This window comes from Mus pahari, chromosome 14, assembly GCF_900095145.1.
Source record: "Mus pahari chromosome 14, PAHARI_EIJ_v1.1, whole genome shotgun sequence".
In the NCBI taxonomy this organism is placed as follows: Eukaryota; Metazoa; Chordata; class Mammalia; order Rodentia; family Muridae; genus Mus; species Mus pahari.
Window position 1 is genome coordinate 40,092,674 of NC_034603.1, and position 5,669 is coordinate 40,098,342.

Here is a 5,669-nt window from a genome sequence, read left to right on the forward strand (position 1 = left end):
GATCCCAGCACTCGGGAGGCAGAGGCAGGCAGATTTCTGAGTTCGAGGCCAGCCTGGTCTACAAAGTGAGTTCCAGGACAGCCAGGGCTATACAGAGGAACCGTGTCTCAGAAAAAAAAACAAACCAAAAAACAAAAAACAAAAAAACAAAACAAAAAAAAAGATCAAACACAAAGGAACCACAACCATGCTCTAGTCTCTTGATTCTGTTACACCTTTTATTAATCCTGGGCAAGGGTTTCTTTTAGTCTCAAAGATTCAAAGACTTAAGCCAACTAATTTAAGTCATTCCTAAATGCCTGGGGTTGTGGGTGCTTCCTCAAGAACAGGCACAGACTGACAAGATTTGCACACCATTCCAGGAGCACCTAGACTCCTAAAGTGCCCCGGGGCCCTAGTAACAGTCAATAAAGAAAACACCAATGCCTGCAGGCTGATGCCTCTTAAGCTCCTAGTGAATTGCACTGTCAGGATTGGAGTACAGATCCCACAGCAGCCAAGATGGCCTCCGTAAAGGACTCTGAAAGCATCACCTGGGCAGAGGATGCAGCTCAGTGTTAGAGCATCCCTCAGCCACCAGTGTGTGCAAGGCCCTGAGCAAACACGAACAGATAGCTGTATACACAATCAGAACCAAGCAAAAACCTCATGTGGAGAGGCAGAAGGGTCTTCCCAATGACCTTGACATGCCCTTGACCTGGGGTTGGGATTGCAGATTGCCTGGGATGGGTAGACATAGGTGACAACAACGATGGGTTTTAACTAGGGAAAGGACAGAGAATGTGCAAAAGTCCACCTCCCGCAGAAGTGGATGGAAAAAGCACTGGGTGCCTGGACCTTCTAGGTCTAGCCCATGGGACTAATGACCAGGTTCCTCTCCTGCTTGCCAATGAGGTAAGACCTGTCAGAACATTCTCTGACTTCCAAGAACCAGCCAGGTTCTGAAGCCTGCCCCATACACCATCACAGATGCCCCCTTACCCCAGGCTTGGATCCTACTGAGAGACTAGTCATTTGATGCAATTGCATGTGGTTTGAAAAACAAACTCCCACTCCAACGCGCCGTACTCAAGGAGACGGCAATCTCTATGATCATGTCTCCCAGAGCACGGGCTCACTCTGACCACACGGCCCTTCCACACAGCCGACAGGAACGTGTGCAATTCCAACGTGTAATTTTTGTCTGGGAAGTGGAGCTCCTCTGCTCTTACATGATTTTCCTTAGCCTAGCGATTCCTTGAAAGGATTAGACCTTAACAAGACTCCCCTCAAGGCCACCTACAGTAATGTCCTTTAAGTGTGCTCCCCTGCCCTTTGTGATCTCAGACAGCTTTCAAACAAAATCTCTCTCCTTATTGTCAAATCAATGTGTCAAATTATATATCATTATTATTCCCTCATACCAACTCAGAGTTCTGGATCCCAGGGAAAGGTACCACATAACATCCTGTGCAAATCACATCTCAGGGCGTGGTTCCCTGTGCGAACCTTCACAAGCCCCACTCCCTTCCCCTGACCCACAGCCCTAACACAGAGCGACTGCGGGGGAACTCCAGATAACTGCCAAGCTGTTGAGCAGATAGCCACAGAGTCCTAGAAAGAAATTATAAGTCAGCAACAGAGTGATTCTACATCGTATTTATGGGACTGGATTGGAGAGGGTCAGTGACTGGTCAGAGATGGGTGGCAGAACAATGTAGTCATACAAGCCCCCAGCCGGGCTTCAAGTTGCAGCAGGTAGGAATGGTTACGGGGTTTTGTGTGACGATATTATGCCTGCATCCACACTCTAGCTAAAAATAGTCATGGCTCAGAAGCAGGCATGGTGGGCAGAAAGAAATTTCGTTTTATCTGTAACATTCCCTGTTCTTAAAAAAGAATATGTAGTCATGCATACTTTCATAATTATAAGTTTTCTTTTTAAAATAAAAAGTCAAAAGAAAATGGCTTTTGTTGCCACTTTGAGACCGCTTGCGTTCTAGGCTGTTGTATGGGTGGAGGAGATTCCTAGCATACTGTTTAATTATCTCAAACACACAACCATCCACATCCATTCAGGTCAGTCAACATGTGACTGTCACTACTGCAAACCACAGTCAAGTTTAAGTCACTGCCTTCCAGGCCCAAGGCACATGGGTCCCTTCAGAGATGCAGGCGATAGACCAGAAAGGGCTCTGTGTTAGTCAGCTTCCTGTTGCAGCAAAGGTGCGTTCTGACTCAGGTTTTCAGGGGTTTTAGTCCCCTGAAATAGTCCTGTAGTGCCTTTGCTTGGGCTGTGGTAGCACGTGGCTGAGGAGGACTGTTCATTTCATGGTGGAGACAAGAAGCAGCCAGGGTTCCAATTCTCCCCTGAAGGGCACACCCCAAATGACCCAACTCTCTCTATTAGGCCTTATATCCTAAAGGTTCCACTGTCTCTCAGTACCCTGAGCTAGGGACAAAACCTTCAAACACAGGCCCTTTGGGGGGGGGGGCATTCAGATCTCAAGTTGGAACAAATTTACTCTCAACTCACCAGACTAAAAGTACAAAGATAAAAGAACGTGGGTCCTATATGAGGGACAGCCAAGGACTCGCTCTTGAAACCCAGTTTGGGTTTTAACAGGGAAAGAAGGGCTAGAACTGGAGAAAGGCGTTCTACAAGAAGTAAAGTCTTGAAAGAAAAAAAAAAAATGAGGTTATAAGTGGAAAGCAACCAGAAACAAATGACAACAAAGGCTGTGTGCTCACTTCTCGTTGCCTTTCCCGTCCCTGTCACAGATCCCTGTCCTCATGGGTGCCCCTCTTATGTCTGCCTCTGTCTTTCCCATCACCAGCTTCTCTGGAGGCATGAGTTCCTCGGGTTGTTTTATTGTTCTTGGTAGTCACAGATATCTGGAGAAAGCCAAGAGTGAGCAGCAAAGATGACAGAACTAAGGAACTTGTCCAACTGATGGGGAAGGGGCTCAAGATACCAGTCTTGGCCTTTCTGAATTCTGACCCAATTTTCCTGGTAAAATCAACTCTAAGGTGAAAATCTAGGCTCTGCTGGTCCCAACAAGCTATGCTCAGCCACTGTCCCAATATTTTGGATAAGCATGATTACCAGTAAAGAGCAGAGGAAGAAAGTTTGTTCATTGTGTCCACATTGGGAAGAATAATAAACAAAGGGGCCCAGTGGCCTCGCCTTGGTGATACTGACCTGAGGCTTATGCAAATTCGAGCAAAGTATACATAACTAAACAGAGACAATCAAGGTGTGGTCATTGTCTTCTCCACTATCTTTGTCTCTGCTCCAATCTCTCCTACACGGTGGTCCAACAAGTTCTCAGAACTGTGTGTCATCTCTTCCTGGAATACAAGCTCTTTTTCCTGCTGGCATCAGCATCTCTGTCTCCCCCCACCCACCCCCCACCCCCTGCCCCACCCTGCCTGTGGTTCCTGAGGAATTTTTAATTCTTTGTGGTCCACTGTTAATAGTCTGATAGCCAAAAGAAGGAGTGTCAGTCTACGTTTCTGCCTCGCCACTGGGATGCCGAGATGCTTCCCAGAATGATGCTCAGGGAAAGCAGAATGCAGTCTAAGAAAGGGGGTCCTGGGCTGGAGAGATGGCTCAGTGGTTAAGAGCCCTGACTCAGAGGTCCTGAGTTCAATACCCAACAACCACACAGTGGCTCACAGCCATCTGCAATGCCCTCTTCTGGTGTGTCTGAAGATGACTAAAATGTACTCATATGAATAAAATTAAATCTATAAGAAGAAAAAAAAAAAAAAGGAAAGTGGGTCCCAGCCAGTGTTTTCCTGGGTGAGAAACAGTGGGGGCTGGGATAGATGCTATGGTTCTCAAACTCTGATGTACCCAGATCAAGCTGTGGACCATGGGGCGTTAAGAACGAGGGTCCAGGGGAAACCCTGTGGTTAAATTAGGGAAAAGCTGGAAGAAGCTGAGGAGGAGGACAACCCCATAGGAAGACCAGCAGTCTCAACTAACCCGAACCCCCAGATCTCTCAGACACTGAGCCACCAACAAGGTAGCATACACCAGCTGATATGAGGCCCCTGACACATATACAGCAGAGGACTGCCAGGTCTGGCCTCAGTGAGAAAAGACACACTTAACCCTCAAGAGACTTGAGGCCCCAGGGAGCAGGGTGGTCTGGTGGGGTGGGGGTTGGAGGGCGGGGACATTGTCTTGGAGTCAGGGAAGGCAGTGGAGTGGGGGAGAGGTATGGCATCCAACAGTCTGGACTGGGAGGGGGATAACAACTGGACTGTAAAAAAGAAAGATTAAAGAAGAATAATTTTAAAAAGAGAAGAAGAAAATTAGCAGGCACACACAAAGCGGGTTCTGAGGCCCAGGCTAAGCCCAGGACAGAGCAGAATCTGGCTTGGTAAGTGCCAAAAAGTATGGAGGGACTGGAAGACAAGCCTACTATTGAGGTACAGCTCTTTACAATGAAGACACCCTGCCCCCTGGTGATTCTTGATGAAGGAGTCAGTCCTTGCTGGTCCAAACTGTTTTATTCATGGGGGGAATGTTCACATCTTACTCTGAGTGAGCCAGGGAATAAACGCGTTTGCAGGAAGGGATGCCCAGGAAGGGAAACTCATTGGCCAAACACTTGGGGTCTATCTAGATACCTCATTAGCATGGAGAACTCTAGGTTTTCATGCTCTATGACTGGTTATCATGGTCCTCTTAGTGAGGTGTCATGATCACATGCTCCAGGACAGGTAGAGTCTGGCTGGGAGCTGATTCTAATGCCTTCCATTCTCAATTATGAGATTTATCAGGGTTTTGAACCTCCTTCACCCTTACCAGTTCTTCTGTCTGGTGTCATGGTCTACCTGCCCCACAAAGGAACACAAATGTCTCTCTTTAGAATATCCTCTCTTCTGCCAAGAACATTCCAACACTGCCCCCCACTCCCTGCCCACACCATACACACCAACTGTCAGGGTCACCCAAGTCAGATCAACCCAGTTTCAATTCCAATTCTGATACCTGCTGGCTTAGGTCCTTGACCTTGAGAAACTTAACCTCTCTGGGTCTCCTTTTCTATTATTGTAATATGGGGTGATAATATTTACACTGCAGCTGCTGCACAGATTAAAATGTGGGCAAGGCCTGTGAGATGTTCTGTATAATGCCTGGGACACAGAGCCACTAAAGCAGTCCTTCCCTAAAATCCTGACACTGATTATTGTGCCCACGCACTGTCTTTCTCCCTTGGTACTGAGTCAGTCGTGGAGTCTACCTGGAGACGAGGGCTCAGGGTGGCCTGCCCAATCCTGTTCTCTTTCTCAGAGAAGTGCTCCTGCCCCATGTTCAGACTCCACAGTAATTCTCAGGGTCTGCTCATCATGCCTCCAGATGGCAGTGTGAAGCCCTCTGTTAGGGCAACTGTTTCTGTCTCCTGGGAAACTTTTAAGAAGTGGTCAAGGCAAAACACAGCTTTCAGAGCCAAACATAAGTGCCCATAACCCAGGGAGCACAGATTCGGGTAGCCTGGAACAATATGTTCCAGTGTGGAAACAATAACATGAGCACTTGTTCGTTTTGGAACAAAGAAGGTCATAAATCAAGGTATTAACCTAAATACACCAAGTGGGACCACAGGTACCAAGTGGAGCCACAGGTGGGTGAGTTACAACAAAGTGGGGGCACCTCTGCTATAGGCCTCATATGC